Raw genomic sequence first — 19,863 nt, forward strand, 5'->3', positions numbered from 1 at the left:
AAAGAAGAGCGAGTTCCGTCTGTAAAACTTTCCACAATGAGGGGTACTTGTCTCTCCCTCCGTCCATTGTCACATTCATTCTTCTGTTTACTTTTTTTTTTTTTTCACTGCCTTTAATCAAGTTTAAGCAGACACAGCTGTTACACATTTATTTCTCTGTAGAGTTTTTTCCATTAGTTATTACGAGCAATCATGATGCTCTAAAAATAGCAGCAAATTATATTCTCTCGAAATTGAAGGCTGACCTTAAAATGAAGCCCAGGTCTTCGGAAAGAATATTCAGATGCACATGTTGGGTGAGTGACAGCCCTGCACAAAGGCGAAACAAAAGTGCATTTACTCTCTCTGGGAGGTTGGCAACTGGCTTCCAAATTTCCCTAGGTTCTAGTGGAAACTGCTTGTTTTAAAATCTAACAAGACAGAACCTGCTTCCAGTGGTCATGTTTTGGTGGAGATTTTCATGAAAACTCAAAGAATAAAAGGGGAAATGTCTCATTTTGGCTGCTCAGCGAAGATAAACCCAGCGGCAGGTTTGCTGGGAACCCACCTCACTGCTGCACACGGCTTCCAGTTTCCTGTTTAATATTAAATAAAGAATTTTAGCTCTTCTGTTTCTACAAACTGTGCTGTTTCTAACTGCTGTCTCCAGTCCAAGCATCATGACTCTGGAGAAGCAGTCCTGTATTTTTCAAACCTTTTGTTTGTTAAATCTTAGTATCTATTTCCAAGACGCAGTAAGAGTTAAAGAGGTTCAAATCGAATCGTTTTTTTTTTTCCCCCCCAAAAATAGTCCTCAAATAAGTACTTACATTAGTTCTTGGTCAGATCGCTGAACATTATGTATTTTTAAACTGCTTTGAATACTTTGAACAGGAGCCACAGAAAAGCCACAGAAAACACTCATACTCAAATACCGCCAGATGGAGGTTCTGAATAACCAAAAGTGAAAGCAGAAAGGTCGGAGGCTCGGTCGTGCCCTATACACACACCTCGAGATTACAGGGGGGAAATGAATGACTCCCCGGTTGTAGGCACAGGAAGCTTGCATAACAAACGAGACGCACCGCATGGAAGGCCAACTGAGACCCGGGCTTGAACTTCAACCCGAGACCCGGCCAAGCTGCGTCTCCATTTAAGGAAAGCCGCTCACGCTGTTTTCAGTTTCTAGCTGTGAACTCAAGACTGGTCCGGCCATTTCCGCCGCCTGAAAGGGCGAAGCAAGTTTTTCTTTTCAAAGCGAGAGGCGTCCTGCCATATGGACAGCACAGTGCTCGCTCACCGACCGCCAGCGGCCTGGGGCTCCTCGTGTGTTTTCCGGAATTTTACCCACATTCTGTGTCGAGGGGGAAGCCATTCTTTTGGTCCTCTGGGCACGAGAGTTCCGCAGACTCGCTGAGGTCGTCGTCTGCGTCAAACGTGTGAAAGCCCGGTTCCATGCAAAGACATGGCGACGTGAAAACGGCGTCGGGGGGGCGTCTCCGCGCCTCTGCAGCTCCCGCTCCCTAGATGGCTGTCACCTCTCTGTGGAAGGGCGGGGACGACGCAGCGCTTGGAAGCCAAGCCACAGGGGGCCCTTCCCTAGCACCAAGTCCCACACACAGGCTGTGCCGCTCCCGTCATTGGCGGGAGACCCGCTGCTCCGGAGGCCCTGCTTCCAGCTCCTTACTCCTCACTGTCCCGAGGCCCGAGGGACGGTTGGTTTTGCCTGAGGATGTTCAAGGCATCTGAACAACAAAAGCCGCAACAATGAACACCAAGTACTGCGACCCAAAGAACTACCCAGCACACAGAACACCAGCTCGCCAACACTTCCCGTGTGCCAGGCACCACGCCCGGGGCGCCAACGGCAGCATTATTGTGCTCTTCCGCGATCCTGCCCAGGGAGGCACTGGCATCCTCTTCTACAGATGAGGACACGGAGGCGGCAAGAAGTTAAGTGGTGGGAGTTCCCTGGTGGCCTGGTGGTTAGGATCCGGAGCTTTCATTGCCGTGATAGAGTTCAGGTCTTAGTTGGGGAATGGAGATTCTGCAAGCTGGGCAGCACAGCCAAAATGTGAAATGAATAAAGTAATATAAAATAAAGAAGTTATTTGCTGGTGGTGAATAATTGGTGCTAAGAGCTGGAATAAAAAGGAAGACCACAAGTCTCTCTGGCCTGCACAGCCCACTGTCTCTGGCACTGACCTCTCCCATTTAGGGTATCCAAGATCTAATTTCCAAGCTCACAGAAGACAGCTTGTTACTTGCAATCTACCTATCGAGCTCCTTAGTCAAGACACTTTTGGGTTTCTTTGATTTGGTTTTTGCATAGCCTTTTTCAAATAGACCACTAACCATAGACACTCTTTCTACTTTCACAGGCTTAGCTCCTGATGCCTACACAGAAATGGACATCATTCAGTAAATGACAAACCTATCTACAAAATGCCAAAAGTCCTAGTGCAGTGGTCACATGCCAGCACCGTGCTCCTGGCTGAATTATAAAGCACGAGGTTTTGGGGAAAAATACATACGACAGTTGACAACTCCAGAGGCCAGGCCAAGTCTAGCCCATCTCCCCCTTGGATGGATCCTCAGAAAGAACAAGCAGTTATGAAAGTGTGCAACAAGCAACTCAAGGAACAATCTCTCCCTCTCTCCAGTCTTCATCGTCAGTTCAGTTCAGTTCAATCACTCAGTTGTGTCTGACTCTTTGCGACCCCATGAATGCAATACACCAGGCCTCCCTGTCCATCACCAACTCTCGGAGTTTAACCAAACCCATGTCCATCAAGTCAGTGATGCCATCCAGCCATCTCATCCTCTGTCGTACCCTTCTCCTCCTGCCCCCAATCCCTCCCACTGTCAGGGTCTTTTCCACTGAGTCAACTCTTCGCATGAGGTGGCCAAAGTACTGGAGTTTCAGCTTTAGCATCAGTCCTTCCAAAGAAATCGCAGGGCTGATCTCCTTCAGAATGGACTGGTTGGATCTCCTTGCAGTCCAAGGGACTCTCAAGAGTCTTCTCCAACACCACAGTTCAAAAGCATCAATTCTTCAGTGCTCAGCTTTCTTCACAGTCCAACTCTCACATCCATATAGGACCACAGGAAAAACCATAGCCTTGACTAGACAAACCTTTATTGGCAAAGTAATGTCTCTGCTTTTTAATATGCTGTCTAGGTTGGTCATAGCTTTTCTTCCAGGGAACAAGCGTCTTTTCATTTCATGGTGGCATTCACCATTTGCAGTGATTTTGGAGCCCCCAAAATAAAGTCAGCCATTGTTTCCACTGTTTCCCCATCTATTTCCCATGAAGTGATGGGACCAGATGCCATGATCTTCATTTTCTGAATGTTGAGCTTTAAGCCAACTTTTTCACTCTCCTCTTTCACTTTCATCAAGAGGCTTTTGAGTTCCTCTTCACTTTCTTCCATAAGGGTGGTGTCACCTGCATATCTGAGGTTATTGATATTTCTCCCTGCAATCTTGATTCCAGCTTGTACTTCATCCAGCCCAGCGTTTCTCATGATGTACTCTGCATATAAGTTAAATAAGCAGGGTGACAATATACAGCCTTGACATACTCCTTTCCCAATTTGGAACCAGTCTGTTGTTCCATGTCCAGTTCTAACTGCTGCTTCCTGACCTGCATATAGGTTTCTCAAGAGGCAGGTCAGGTGGTCTGATATTCCCATCTCTTTCAGAATTTTCCACGGTTTATTGTGATCCACACAGTCAAAGTCTTTCGCATCATCAATAAAGCAGAAATAGATGTTTTTCTGGAACTCTCTCGCTTTTTCCATGATCCAGTGGATGTTGGCAATTTGATCTCTGGTTCCTCTGCCTTTTGTAAAACCAGCTTGAACATCTGGAAGTTCACGGTTCACGTATTGCTGAAGCCTGGCTTGGAGAATTTTGAGCATTACTTTACTAGTGTATGAGATGAGTGCAATTGTGCGGTAGTTTGAGCATTCTGTGGCATTGCCTTTCTTTGGGATCAGAATGAAAACTGACCTTTTCCAGTCCTGTGGCCACTGCTGAGTTTTCCAAATTTGCTGGCATATTGAGTGAAGCAGTTTAACAGCATCATCTTTCAGGATTTGAAATAGCTCAACTGGAATTCCATCACCTCCACTAGATTTGTTCATAGTGATGCTTCCTAAGGCCCACTTGACTTTACATTCCAGGATGTCTGGCTCTAGGTCAGTGATCACACCATTGTGATTATCTGGGTCCTGAAGATCTTTTTTGTACAGTTCTTCTGTGTATTCTTGCCACCTCTTCTTAACATCTTCTGCTTCTGTTAAGTCCATACCATTTCTGTCCTTTATCGAGCCCATCTTTGCATGAAATGTTCCCTTGGTATCTCTAATTTTCTTGAAGAGATCTCTAGTCTTCCCCATTCTGTTGTTGCCCTCTATTTCTTTGCATTGATCGCTGAGGAAGACTTTCTTATCTCTCCTTGCTATTCTTTGGAACTCTGGATTCAAATGGGTATATCTTTCCTTTTCTCCTTTGCTTTTCACTTCTCTTCTTTTCACAGCTATTTGTAAGGCCTCCCCAGACAGCCATTTTCCTTTTTTGGATTTCTTTTCCATGGGGATGGTCTTGATCCCTTTCTCCTATACAATGTCATGAATCTCCATCCATAGTTCATCAGGTAACTCAGATGACCATTATATCTACTACTGCGGGCAGGAATCCCTCAGAAGAAATGGAGTAGGCATCATGGTCAACAAAAGAGTCCAAAATGCAGTACTTGGATGCAATCTCAAAAACGACAGAATGATCTCTGTTCGTTTCCAAGGCAAACCATTCAATATCACGGTAATCCAAGCCTATGCCCCAACCAGTAACACTGAAGAAGCTGAAGTTGAACGGTTCTATGAAGACCTACAAGACCTTTTAGAACTAATACCCAAAAAAGATGTCTTTTTCATTACAGGGGACTAGAATGCAGAAGTAGGAAGTCAAGAAACACCTGGAGTAGCAGGCAAATTTGGCCCTGGAGTACAGAATGAAGCAGGGCAAAGGGTAATAGAGTTTTGCCAAGAGAATGTACTGGTCATAGTAAACACCCTCTTCCAACAACACAAGAGAAGACTCTACCCATGGACATCATCAGATGGTCAACACTGAAATCAGATTGATTATATTCTTTGCAGGCAAAGATGGAGAAGCTCTATACAGTCAGCAAAAACAAGACCGGGAGCTGACTGTGGCTCAGATCATGAACTCCTTATTGCCAAATTCAGACTGAAATTGAAGAACATAGGGAAAATCACTAGACCATTCAGATATGACCTGAATCAAATCCCTTATAATTATACAGTGGAAGTGAGAAATAGATTTAAGGGCCTAGATCTGATAGACAGATATCCAACAGACGACCCCCACTGCAAGAGGAAGGAGCTGACGGTTTTCCTTCAAGCTCACACTTCCAAAGCACAGATGTTTGACTAGAGACCATTTCTGAACTCTTTCTCTTTCACTTTGCACACAAAGTTAGGGGGTAATCATCTGCACAGTTTAGAAACGCCACTGACCACCACACCAGAACTAATTTCCCAAAGCTGTATTGCATGGAATTCGATCAAGGCACAGATCAACCTTTGCCAGCTCTATAAATATGTTCCAAAATGAGCCAGCCACGACAAAAATATACTGACTGTACTACTCATTAGATTAGTAGGACTTCTTCCCATATATACTATCCCATATATCCAAGACTCCCCACTAAGGCAGTCTTGGAACCCCAGGTCCTCAGAGTCTGCACCCAGCCTTGCACACTAGAGATGGAGAAGACACACTCCCATAGCGCTCTGCCATCCACAGCACCACGTCACCTCCATGTCCCAAAACTTTTGGGTACCAAGGCCCAGGAGTTCATTCTCTCAGGAACCACCCCCGGATACTTCTTGAAAGCTGTCCTGCGGCCACTGCTGGAATCCGAGTCCAGACTGGCCAAAGGGTCCATAAAAAGTGGGTGAAGTAGAAGTTGAGGTCTGTGGGTTCGCTCTTGAGAAGCCCTCAAATCCACAGGGATCTGATTCTGTTGCCATTTAGAGTCCCTCTCTGGCTTCTGCCAACACCAGCTCCCTCTGAAGCCAAATCAAAATGCTCAGCTTCTTTGTGATACCAGCTTCCTAGCTGAACCTCCAATGGTTATGGGAGGAAAAATAAGCCATGCCAGGACCTTCCTGGTGGAGAAGGAAATGGCAACCCACTTCAGTGTTCTTGCCTGGAGAATCCCAGGGATGGGGAAGCCTGGTGGGCTGCCGTCTATGGGGTCGCACAGAGTCAGACACGACTGAAGCAACTTAGCAGCAGCAGCCGCAGCAGACCTTCCTGGATCTGCTGCAAACGAACAACCAAGTTACGCTGGCCACAAACAAAGCACGCTTTACTCAGTAAAAGCAGGGTTTCTAAATCGTTTTCTGGGGCTCCTTCCTCACATCCTCCACTGCCCCTTTTTCTAGATGAAAATCTACAACTCCTGGGTAGGAAGAAAGTTACTAAGACTGACTGCCCTGACTTATCTAAACATATTCAGCTTTACAGTACTGGCCTGAAAAAGGTTTGGTCATTCATTACAAAAACCAGTTAATAAATAAAACCTTAAAGGTGACGCTTAAGAAGGACTTCACTCATGGATTCAGACAAGCCCCCTAGTTTATTTTCTTTTTTGAAAAGCTGTTTATTTGCGGCTGCATCAGGTCTTCACTGCTGCCCGTGTGCTCTCTCTAGTTCTGGGGGCGGGGGTTACGCTCTACTGTGGCCATGGGCGTCTCATCGCAGCGGCTCCTCTTATTGCAGAGCAGGGGCTCTAGGCAATGTGCAAGCCCCGTAAGTAAGGGCACAACTGAAGCCCGGAGAAGTGACTTAGGGCCACGTATCAGAGCATACACAGGTGATGTCCTTTCCGGGGTGTATTCTCCTCTGCCTTCCCAAGAGCATCCCGAATTCTGCAGTCTTGTAGTTTGGGTTGGACTGACCCCATCATCAGCTCCAAAGGCACTGGACGGGTCCTGAAGAAAAGGCAGGTCCAGCCAGCACTCAGTGCGGAAGCCAACACACGTCCTCTCTTGTCTGGACTCTCACTGAGCTGAATTTTCTGTCATCTGTACCCCAAAGCATCCCACCACATCCCCACGTGGACTTAGTGACGGATCCCAGTTCTCGACTCCCTGTCCACGGATGTTTGTGCCCGAGTCAAGTCTTTAACGTTACAAAATAGAGAAAACTAATCTTAAAAAAAAAAAGAAGTTATTTACAAAACAGAAATCGACTGCACATAGGGAAAAACTTACGGATACCAAAGGGGAAAAGGAGGGGAGGGATAAATTAGGAGTTTGGGATTAATATATACACAGTCTGGGCTTCCCTCATAGCTCAGTTGGTATGTAGGAGACCCTGGTTCAATTCCTGGGTCGGGAAGATCCACTTGAGAAGGGATAGGTTGCTGCTGAGTCGCTTCAGTCATGTCCGACTCTGTGCGACTCCATAGACGTCAGCTCACCAGGCTCTCCAGTCCCTGGGATTCTCCAGGCAAGAGCACTGGAGTGGGTTGCCATTTCCTTCTCCAATGCAAGAAAGTAAAAAGTGAAAGTGAAGTTGCTCAGTCGTGCCCGACTCTTAGCGACCCCATGGACTGCAGCCCACCAGGCTCCTCCACCCATGGGATTTTCCAGGCAAGAGTGCTGGAGTGGGGTGCCATCGCCTTCTCCAGGGATAGGTTACCCACTCCAACATTCATGGGCTTCCATGGTGGCTCTACTGGTAAAGAATCCGCCTGCGATGCGGGAGACGTGGGTTCGATCCCTGGGTTGGGAAGATCCCCTGGAGAAGGGAAAGGCGACTCACTCCAGTATTCTGGCCTGGAGAATTCCATGGACTGTATAGTCCATTGGGTTGCAAAGAGTTGAACACAACTGAGTGACTTTCACTATACTCTACTATATATATATATATATATATATATATAAAGTAGATAAAGCACAAGAAACTACAGCACAGGGAACTGTACTCAATATTTTACAATAATCTATAAAGGAAAATAATCTGAAAAAGAATAAAGATCCATATGTTTATGAATATATATGTATGACTGAGTCGCTGTGATGTACACCTGAAACTCATACAACATTGTGAATCACTAAAAAGAAATGGAGAAGACAGTATGTTTGCCAAACAGTGGCTGGACTTGATAGGAATAAAAAGATCTGGGAGAAAAACATGAAATTAATATTATCATTGAGCATTTTAAAGGTATGGCTGAATGGAGAATTCCCCAGTAGTCCAGTGGTGAATAACCCACCTTGCAATGCAGGGAATGTGGGTTCGATTCCTGGTTGGGGACGAAGATCTCACATGCTACAGAATAACTAAGCTTGAAGGCTGCGACGACTGTGTCCATGCATCACAACCAGAGAGTCCATCCGCTACGACGAGAGATCACCCGTGCCACAACTAAGCTATGTGGAGAGGTGGAACAGCATGTCCCTGTTGGTCAGGACAGACAAAACATGGTCCACTGGAGAAGGAAATCACAAACCATCAGTATGCTTGCCTTGAGAACCCCATGATCACAACAAAAAGACAAAAGGACCCAACACAGCCAAATAAATAAATGATTTTTGTAAAGTATGCCTGAAAGTATAAATTTGCCCATATTAATAGAGCATTATTGATGAAGGCAGAATTCATGAATGGAGATTAACTGTAGAGAATTCATAGCCAGAGGGGAGGCAAGCTTCATCTAGAGTTGAGATGAACCATGACAGAAACAGTATGGACCTGACAGAAGCAGAAGATACTAAGAAGAGGTGGCAAGAATACACAGAAGAACTGTACAAAAAAGATCTTCATGACCCAGATAACCACGATGGTGTGATCACTGACCTAGAGCCAGACATTCTGGAATGTGAAGTCAAGTGGGCCTTAGGAAGCATCACTACGAACAAAGCTAGTGGAGGTGATGGAATTCCAGCTGAGCTATTTCATCCTAAAAGATGATGCTGTTAAATTGCTGGCATAAAAATATGCCAGCAAATTTGGAAAACTCAGCAGTGGCCACAGGACTGGAAAAGGTCAGTTTTCATTCTGATCCCAAAGAAAGGTAATGCCACAGAATGCTCAAACTACCACACAATTGCATTCATCTCACACACTAGCAAAGTAATGCTCAAAATTCTCCAAGCAAGGCTTCAACAACATGTGAACCAAGAACTTCCAGGTGTTCAAGCTGGTTTTAGAATAAGCAGAGGAACCAGAGATCAAATTGCCAACATCCACTGGATCATCGAAAAAGCAAGAAAGTTCCAGAAAAACATCTACTTCCATTTTATTGACTACGTCAAAGCTTTTGACTCTGTGGATCACAACAAAATGTGGAAAATTCTTCAGGAGATGAGAATACCAGACCACCTTACCTGCCTCATGAGAAATCTGTATGCAGGTCAGGACGCAGCAATTAGAATGGGACATGGAACAACAGACTGGTTCCAAATCAGGAAAAGAGTACGTCAAGGCTGTATATTGTCACCCTGCTTATTTAACTTTCATGCAGAGTACATCATGAGAAACGCTGGGCTGGATGAAGCACAAACTGGAATCAAGATTGCCGGGAGAAATATCAATAACCTCAGATATGCAGATGACACCACCCTTATGGCAGAAAACGAAGAGGAAGTAAAAAGCCTCTTGATGAAAGTGAAAGAGGAGAGTGAAAAAGTTGGCTTAAAGCTCAACATTCAGAAAATGAAGATCATGGCATCTGGTCCCATCACTTCATGGGAAATAGATGGGGAAACAATGGAAACAGTGACAGATTTTATTTTCTTGGGCTCCAAAATCAGTGCAGATGGTGATTGCAGCCATGAAACTAAAAGACGCTTGCTCCCTGGAAGAAAAGCTATGACTAACCTAGACAGCATATTAAAAAGCAGAGACATTACTTTGCTAACAAAGGTCTGTCCAGTCAAAGCTATGGTTTTTCCAGTAGTCATGTATGGATGTGAAAGTTGGACTATAAAGAAAGCTGAGTGCAGAAGAACTGATGCTTTTGAACTGTGGGGTTGGAGAAGACTCCTGAGAGTCCCTTGGGCTGCAAGGAAATCCAGCCAGTCAATCCTAAAAGAAATCAATCCTGAATATTCATTGGAAAGATTGATGCTGAAGCTGAAGCTCCAATACTTTGGCTACCTGATGCAAAATAATTCACTGGTAAAGACCCTGATGCTGGGAAAGATTGAGGGCAGGAGGAGAAGGGGACAACAGAAGATGAGATGGTTGGATGGCATCACCAACTAGATGGACATGAGTTTGAGTAAACTCCAGGAGTTGGTGATGGACAGGGAAGCCTGGTGTGCTTCAGTCCATGGGGTCACAAAGAGTGGGACAGAACTGAGTGACTGAACTGAACTGAACTGCTGACTCCCACTCAGGTCTCAGAGTTTGACTTGATGCCAAGCCCATGTCAACCTCCCAGAGGGACAATATCTGAACTTTATATCCCAAGTGCCCATTTCCAGATCCAATGGTGACTGGAAGGTGATGGTGACCACAGAGGCTTAACTCATTGTGTAGTTGCTACATGAAGACACTGAGCTCTGTCATCAGCTTCATGTCATCAAAGGCTCCCAACGGTCAGCGTGACATAGGCTGATCAAAGTAGACAGCCAAAAAATGATTCTGGACAAATAACTGTTGCACAAATTTAACTAAATTAAGATTCTATTTAGTGTCAATGCGAATTCATTCTTTAGTTAATCTAAAAGTGTAAAATTAAGATGTCAGTAAACATAATAAAATATAATCTGCTGCTGCTGCTAAGTCACTTCAGTTGTGTCTGACTCTGTGCGACCCCATAGACGGCAGCCCACCAGGCTCCCCCGTCCCTGGGATTCTCCAGGCAAGAACACTGGAGTGGGTTGCCATTTCCTTCTCCAATGAATGAAAGTGAAAAGTGAAAGTGAAGTCACTCAGTCGTGTCCAACTCTTAGCGACCCCATGGACTGCAGCCCACCAGGCTCCTCCGTCCATGGGGTTTTCCAGGCAAGAGTACTGCAGTGGGGTGCCATCGCCTTCCCCAAAATATAATCTAGTTAACACTTATTGAGTACTCACAGGAAAATTTACCATGAAATACTGAAAGTTAAACCTCAGCACCCCTCACTCACACAAGTCCCATCCAAGGCTCGGGAAGGCCCCCCAAAATGTGTTGAATGGGCATCCTTCATATTTAAAGGAGACACTGCACAGAAACACTTAAAATGCCCTGAAACCTTATAGCTCATATGTTGAAAAAAACTTGAAAGCGCTTTCCCCAAATTTGACAATAATCCTAAAAATTTACATGACATTACCAACAACCAGTTGTGAAGTGAAAAGGACTTTTTTTCCAAACTATTAATTATAAAAAACAAATCCCAACCAAGTAGAACATGGAGTATCTCCTGCTGTATCGCTAAACACGGCTGCCACAGCCTCGGGGGCTCCGAGCCTTCCCGTGTGAATTCTGAGCCCAGGAGGACAGTGCCTGCTCTCGGGAGCCATCAGCCTCGGAGCTGCCAACTCAAGCTGCCCACACTCCCTACGGTGAGCAAGGAGCTCAGGATGCGAACGTCAAACCAAAGGATGCTGGCCCCAGAGAGCTGAGATGCACACGAAAGGCATGGTTTCAGCAAGCCCAGACTGTTGCATCTTCCCATACATAGAAAAGCACTAAATTCCTTTACTTGAGATATGTGATTTTCCTTAATTAACAATAATCTATGGTGTTCAGACCACCTGCCCCTGGCTGCGAACTTCTATCTAACCTGACTCCTCCGCCGTCCTCCTCAGAACAGTTCTCTCGGCGTCACTGAGATGCCGTCTCCTGGGCTTGAAATCCGAAAAATTCCCACCAAATAAAACATAACACTCTCAACTTCCAGGTCGTGAGTACTTTTTTAAGTCGACGCAACGACACCAGAGGAATGGATGGGCTATCTCACTAGGTCTCTAGAGAGAAAGTGGCGTTCCAAAATCACTGAAGAAATGATCACATCCAGAAAGGGAGTACATAGCCCCAAAAACGTAGGAAGCGAAGTAACACAGACATACGCTAACATTACTTTGTTTTGATTTCATGATGTTTAGGATGTCAGCTTTGTAATCACACACTTTTTGTGTTTTCTTTTATTGTTGGAAAAAAAGGCTTACTTATACCTGGTTCCATATTTGCAATTTCACATCCTTTTGCAAGTTCCCTCCTGGCCCAGATTGAACAGACTTCAGGCCACACACAGCCCACATCTGCCCCATGCATGCCTACTGTGTGCCCGGCCCATAGCTTCTCATGGATTATCTCCTCTGACGGCCAACAGCTCTTGAGGGCAGGTACTAGAATCCTTACTTTACAGATGAGAGATCTGGGCTCCAAGATGGTTAAAATGACCTGCCAAAGGTTACTCAGCTAACAGACCTTCCCTGGCAGCCCAGTGATTAAGACACTCTGTTTCTACCATTTCAGGGGGCACACAGTTTCAAATCTTGGTCAGGGAACGAAGAACCCACATGCCACGTGGCTCAGCCAAAAACTTGAAGAAAAGAAAAGTGGTTCCTTCAAGTAAGAGGCGACAGAGCGGAGAGTGAACCCAGCAGTCTGAGCCAACAGTCTCTGAGCCAGGAGACCATCCTGCCTGCCCAGTCCTGCTTCGTGGCCAGCCCGCCCCCACAAAGGCAAGAAAGTGAAGGGCCACCCTCCCTCTGATCCAGGTGGGCCTCCCTGGCCCCTGGCTGCTGCAGGAGCTTCCTGGGAGGGCTCCGGGGACAGGGAACCGTGTGTCAGCTCCCTGCAGAGCTGAGGGTGCAACCCTCGTTCACGGGCAACATGAGACTCTGCACTGGGCCACCTTCCAGCCACAACCTCCAGGTCGCTGACCAGCTCTTTCCTTTGATGGTCCAGGTGATGCCGATCAAACTGCAGAGAAACAGATAGGGATAGTGGGTCCCGGTGTCCAAGAGCACTTTAAGGAGGCGTCAGGCAGAAGACTGGACATGGTCCGACGGCAGAGAAGACAGCCCCGAGTGAAGGCTGAGAGCACTGCGGAAGCGCCAGCCCTCCGTCTGCTTCAGCCAGGCCCGCCTGGGGCTCCCAGAGCCGGGGCTGCCCCCACTTCAGTTCAGAACATACCTGCGTCCGCCTGCCCCGCTCTGAGGCCTTTTCACCCAACACCTGCAGCCTTTGCACTCAGGACCCAGTCTGCTCTCCCTTGGTACCGCTCATTTAATGATACAAACGATGGTACAGTAAAGCCACACGTGATTTACCGTCTCTGAGGGGCCTGCAGGGGAGCTAGAAGGAGCCCAGGAAGCCTGTGGAAGGAGGCCTGGCCTTTGACTGTGCCCCTAACCAAGTGTCACCTCTCACATCCGGTGCTCAGAGTCACCCCCAGGTCCCACCTCCGTCCTACCCCCCAGGAACAGAAAAAACTGTCTTGGTACTGATGGGGGCTTCCTCGGGGACTCAGACAGTAAAGAATCCGCCTGCAATGCAGGAGTCCTGGGTTCGATCCATGGATCAGGAAGATCCCCTGGAGAAGGGAATGGCAACCCACTCCAGTATTCGTGCCTGGAGAATTCCATGGACGGAGGAGCCTGGTGGGCCACAGTCCATGGGGTCACAAAGGGTCACAAAGACACAACTGAGCTGCTAAGACATGCACTAGTCTCAAAGGGAGAGAACACCCAGCCCCTAGCCGGCAGGGTAGGCTGTATTAACATACCCAGAGAACCCAGGCTCTTCCTCAAAGGGAGAGACGGCTGAGACAGGGGGAGAGGGACCAGGGTACCGGGGCCATTACAGGCTCCACAAAGGCGAGACCTTTCTCCGAGCCAGCCCAGAGCGCTGGCAGCCTTACCCCCGCCTTGAGGCCGGGGCCTCACCAACAACGGCTGTCATTCAGTCGCTCAGTCGTGTCCAACTCTTTTGCGTCCCCACAGACTGTAGCCCTCCAGGCTCCTCTGTCCATGGGATTTCCCACGCAAGAACACTGCAGTGGGTGGCCATTTCCTCCTCCAGGGGGTCTTTCAGACCCAAGGGATCGACCCCACGTCTCCTGCATCGCCAGCGGATTCTATCCCACTGAGCCACCAGGGAAGCCCCAGGGGGCTGGCTGTGAGCAACTGGGTCTCCCAGTGGCACACATTCAAATCCTCCAGCTCCTCCCTTCCTATTCCCAGGTTCAGCAAACCACTTCTAGGCAGGGATGCTTCTCCCTGTAAATCAGTGCCCAGGCGTTCTGACTTGACACACCTGTCCGGGGAGCTGAGTGAACAGGTGCACCTTCGGAAACAGGTCAGCCTCTCAGGCTGAGGGCAGTTCGCGGAGGTGGCGTCACCCAGAGCGGCGCTGGTCCACCCAGCACCGCTGTCTGCCCTCTCCACCTGCTGGCATCACGTCTGAGAGGCCAAGCAGAGTCCTGCCCAGCGCACAGTAAGCGTTAGACACCTTCGCCAACTGAGAGCTGGAGGACTGACGGAGATGTCCTAGGAATCGGTGGACCACTGGAAGGGGTGCACCCTTCCCTTTGACCGCCACGACGTCCACTTAGAAGACAGACGAGCACGCAAGCTTTGCAGCCCCAGTCAGACCTGAGGGCCTGGCCAAGTCCTTTCACCTCTGGGGGCCTTTCTGCCCTCACCTGTAAAAGGGGGGTATAATACTATCTCCCTCAGAGGGCTGCCAGGAGGATCAAATAAAGGGACGTCTGTAAAGCACCGATGCGGATGCGTGGCACAGGGTAAACGCTGTACGAGTGTTCACCATTCTAAGGGAAAACACAAGGAGAATCCTAATAGAACAAGAGTTAAGAGCCAACGTTAGGAATTATTCCACTCATTATTTACATTAACTGTGCCTAATACCGGTACATTTTCTCCCAAGCAGAACGATTAAAGCTTTTCTTCTTTTCTTTCTTTATGGTTTAAGCTATCAAGAAACCATTGAAATTCTTTCCTGGAATTAATTAGGATTTCTCGATAGTTTCTACAACTCCCAGAAGATCTGCTGAGAAACTTTTCTATTCTTGGTCCCAGATCCCGTGCTTTCTCTGCTGAAGGAAAACAGCACGCCCTCGCAGAACAGCAGACCTAGAACACACTTGCCTGCCCTTAATGACCAAACTCGCCAACTCCAGCAGGGTTTGCAGGAGGCTGCCCCTGGAGAATGCACGTTCCTAGGCGGGGCTGTCGCAGGGCAGCCGAACACACAGATGGCAAGGTTTTTTTTTTTCTTTTTTAAAAAAGTTTATTTATTGATTTGGTTAGTTAATTTTTGACTGTGCTGGGTCTTCACTGTTACACGTGGGCTTTCTCGAGTTGCGACAAGTGGGGCTACTCTGCAGGGCAGGGCCTTCCCCCTGCGGAGGTCCTCCGGCCGCGGAGCTCGGGCTCTGGGGCATGCAGGCTGCAGCGGCTGTGGCCCGTGGGTGCTGGTTCTGGTGCAAGCGCTTAGTTTGTCCGAGGCACGTGGGATCTTCCCAGACCAGGGATTGAACTGGGGTCGTCTGCATTGCAAGGTCGACTCTCCACCCCTGCACCACCAGGGAAGCCCAACAGCTAGTGTTTAAGCCATTTTATTTTCAGACGCACCTGTTTTGCTCAGGGGACAGGTATCCATCATCTCTGGTGACGCATTTCAGGATGCACCGTTGTCCTGAAGCAGGAGGATGGCACCACGCCCAGCACTCTGCTGCCCATGAAAAAGCTGCTCATCGCTGTGAACGACAAGGCAGGGCGAGTGCCCACTGCAGCGCGTGCAGGCATCGGGCCTTCCCTGCGTCCACATTCAGATGGAAGACGTGGGACGGTCTGTGGGTTGTAGGCAGAGCTGCAGCAGTCTGGATCATTCTGGCTGGGTTGGCAGGTGATGTAACTATGCCCTCCATGGTGGAAAACACCCCCAGGCTGGTTCGTTCAGGGGTTCACATGCCCTGAATTTTCCAGTCTTCCCAACATGTCTCCCTAGAAACCACATCCCTGTTCATGGGATGACCAGCCGTCTGCTTCTTGTCATCTACACAGTCGATTGCTTGAACACGCACTTCCCAATTTTGTCCTCAACAGCCAGTCTTCCCAGCCATGGACGTCATTTACAGATCAGCCTGGACCCAACTTCAGAGCCTGCTCAAGTGTTCAAACGGAACGTTTCTCATGGCTCACTTGACTTCCCCGCCCAACATCAGGAACGAAGAGGAGGGAACCTTCGACAGCAGCCTACAACTTGCCAGCCCATGCGGTCCACTCACTGCCTGTGCTTGTAAGTAAAATTGTTTCAAGCAAAGCCCCAGCCATCAGGGGCTGCTTTCCCAAGACCTAGGCAGAGAGGAGCTGTCCCAACAGAAGCCGTAGAGCCTGCAAAGCCTGCACTGTCTGCTAGCTGCCCTTAGAGAAAAGACGAGGATGACAGAGGCCACCAGAGCGTTTACACCGCTTCCCGACGGCCCACGATGGTTTAATGGAACAGCGGCCCGCTGAGCTAGCAGAAAGGAATTTGGGTTCGAGGGCTGTTTCCCCCAGTGGCTCGGTTTTGAGAGGTCATGCCAGTGTTTTCACTTCCCTGCTTCTATGTCAGTCATAAAACGGGGCTAGTCCTGAGGGGCACGTGCACTGCAAATGATTCGCTCATTCCCCGGCGTGTGCATTCTGCAGGCACGACCGGAGAACTGTTTTCTGAGCATAATTTACCGCCGGCCCTCACCCCCATACATGATTCCTCCCGATCCGCTATCCCTCCACATCTGTGGGGTGGGCCAACCACAGGTCGTGTGGTATTGTAGTACTATATTTACTACCGAAAAAAGTCTAAGTAGACCCACGTGGTTCAAACTCATGCTGTTCAAAGGTCAACAGTAGTACCTACCACACTGGAACATTCCTTTGATGTGGAAACGGAATGATTGATTCCTTATCCTCATTTTAACTTAAATTTTCCTATCTGTGTGTCCCTGGTATCTCCTATTTGTCTTATCATCTTTTAATACCTACTAAATAAGCAAAGCTAGAACCCGGCAAGGAAAATTCTTTCAAGGAAAAAAGTCAACAACAAAGGTCAGGTCCCGGGGTGTTATCAGTCTTTGGGGAGGTACAGGTATGTAAGGAGTAACCACTGGCCTCTGATTTCAAACCACAAGCAGGAGAAAAGGTTATTATAGAGAATAGACGGAGGGTGGTTATTTCTCTCTCTCACTCAACTAACTCAGACCCCAATTTCCTCATTTATAACCCCCCAGAAAAGGCAGCTAAGAGTAGCTTTCTCTGCATCAACTTTCATCAGAAATGAGAATTCCCTGGTACTCCGGTGGTTAAGAATCCACCTTTCTACGCAGGGTTGAGGGTTCCATCCCTGGTCGGGAACTAAGATCCCACAAGCCAAAAAAAAAACCCAAAACCTTTCATCAGAAATAAGCTTCTGTCCATTCAAGCCTCTGCATTCCCCGGCTTCCCAGCGTTCTGCCTCTTGGTGGGTCCCCCGCTCACACAGTCCCCTGGCTTCAGGCGTCTGGCTTTATGGTTATGGTAGAGCCTGCCTCTCAGAGAGGGAGGCAGTACGGAGCAGAAGTTAAAGCTGCTGCCATGGAGCAGGTCGGAATCTCAGCCTCTTCCACTGAATCACCCGCTCTGCTCACCTGCCTTCTGAACTTCAGGGCCCTGCCTGTCAAAGGGGGTGATGAGTGCCTGCTTCCAGGCGCACGTCGGGAGCCTCAGCTGGGACCACGTCTGCGAAGTGCTTTGCACGCTGTACCTGGGACCAGGTGAGGTTCAGTCCACGGAGCCACACCCCTGTCTTCTCGAGGGGCAGGGACACTGGCCTTAGCTAGTGCCAGTCAACTGCAGCTTTGCCTTTTCTTTCACCAGGTGAGAGGCAGTTCTGTGATTTAATCATCACATGACTAATACAGAAACTCTTTCCCAGGTCTGAGCACAGCCCCGGGTTCCCAGTGGTCCGGAGCCCTGGAGACAGACAGCAGCACCCTGGGTGTCAGCAGGCTGGTGAGTCCACGCGAGCACTCCGGCCGCCCGGCCCGCCACAGACCCCAGTGTCCTCGGAGATTCAGGGCCTGAGATCCCCGGAGGCGTCTCCTCCAGCCGCTCACAGGGCGTGACGCACTAGAGGGCTCGGCACAAGTTTTTAAACAGAGCTGGGGGAATTCCCTGGAGGTCCAATGGTTAGAACTCTGTGCTTCCACTGCCGTGGGCCTGGGGTTCAACCTCTGGTCAGGGAACTAAGATCCCACAAGTCGCAAAATAAATTAATTAAATAAAAAACAAAGTCCCGGGATTTAATGAATAAATAAGAGCTGGGTGCACAGCCCAAGTCTGCTCACTTTTTCTCTCTTTCCTCAAGCCACGCTTTTATGTGTATTGTGTGTGTGCGCTCAGTTGTATCCAACTCTTCGCAGCCCCACGGACCGTGGCCCGCCAGGCTCCTCCGTCCATGGGATCCTCCAGGCGAAAATGCTGGAGTGGGTGGCCATTTCCTTCTCCAGGGGATCTTCCTGACCCAGGGATGGAATCCGCAACTCCTAAGTCTCCTGCACTGCAGATGGATTCTATACTGATGAGCCACCAAAGAAGCCCCAAGGGGAAACTGTAGAATCCTTTAACAGGTATTTTAGTAAGGAACTGAGGGCTGGATTTGAAGTTCATTCAACATCCAGCAACCCCACACCAGCCTCCCTTCAACATTCTCTCCGTTGAAAAAAATTGTGGCAGCTAATATTGCCACAAGGAAAATTATCAACTCCCTATGAAGGTTCAATCCCTGGGTCAGAAAGATCCCCTGCAGGAAGGCATGGCAACCCACTACAGTATTCTGGCCTGGAGAATCCCACGGACAGAGGAGCCTGGTGGGCTACAGTTCATGCGGTTGCAAAGAGGCAGACACGACTGAAGTGACCATCCAAACAGATACTCTACTAGGAAACATTCCCCACACCCCCCAGGAACACAAGAGGTTTCCTCAGACGCAACAGAAAAAACCCAATCTTTCCATATAAACAGTGACCCACACCCAATCTGTGTCTTTGGCACCAAGTCTGTTTTGCTTGAGCTTGTCTATAAATATCTGCAGTTGAAAGTAAATGTCCATAGTGGTTTTCAAATGTCTTTTTGATTACACACATACATTAAAGATACACTGCTAAAAAAACACTTGTAATACTCGCCTCTTAGAAAATGTTCTGTTCTTCCTAATCTAAAACTGCCAAATAAATTCCAAATGAATAACTGATTCCCCCGCCCCCTGCAGGTACAGAGGTCATTTGTGGGTGTGAAAATGGAGCTGTGTGGCTTGTGACTCAGAAAGACCCCGGCCCCCCGCTCTCCTCAGGGCCAGTGATCACTGCGAGCAGGAGCTCCTTGGCAATGAAGGGCTCCAGTGTCTACACGCGCTCTCCCCGCCCCCAGCACGCTGGACTCCAGGATGCCCGGGAGGCCCCCACCACACTGACACCAGGATGCCCTCACCACGCCGGACTCTGGGACGCCCGGGACGCCCCCACCACGCTGACACCAGGATGTCCTCACCACGCCGGACTCCGGGATGCCCCCGCCACGCTGGCCTCCGGGACACCCGGGACGCCCCCGCCACTCTGGCCTCTGGGACGCCCGGGACGCCAGGTGACGCGGAGCATGACTCGCGGGCTCCCTCTGCTCCCTCCCAGTTCTCTCCCCTCCATCCCCTCATGAGGCTAAGAGTTGACCATACAGGGAAACCATGAGCTTCTTTCTCTCCGAGGCCTTTTCAGACAGAGCAAAAATAAGAAAAATTATTTATATTCTCAATAAAAGAAACTCTAGATTCAAATCCTACCTTTGTTCCAGAATTACTGGGTTAG

The 19,863-nt window shown here is 48.5% G+C and overlaps 1 protein-coding gene and 1 long non-coding RNA gene across 11 annotated transcripts in view; one reads left to right on the plus strand and one right to left on the minus strand.

Moving 5' to 3' along the window:
• The window catches only part of FOXN3 (forkhead box N3), a 443,834-nt gene that overhangs the window by 272,068 nt on the left and 151,903 nt on the right, over positions 1–19,863 (minus strand). The window lies entirely within an intron of this gene.
• LOC129621904 (uncharacterized) lies at positions 17,676–19,396 on the plus strand. Its single transcript, XR_008699810.1, has 3 exons — positions 17,676–17,778; positions 17,940–18,016; positions 19,275–19,396. It is a non-coding gene; the product is annotated as an uncharacterized LOC129621904 (long non-coding RNA).

This window comes from Bubalus kerabau, chromosome 10, assembly GCF_029407905.1.
Source record: "Bubalus kerabau isolate K-KA32 ecotype Philippines breed swamp buffalo chromosome 10, PCC_UOA_SB_1v2, whole genome shotgun sequence".
NCBI lineage: Eukaryota > Metazoa > Chordata > Mammalia > Artiodactyla > Bovidae > Bubalus > Bubalus kerabau.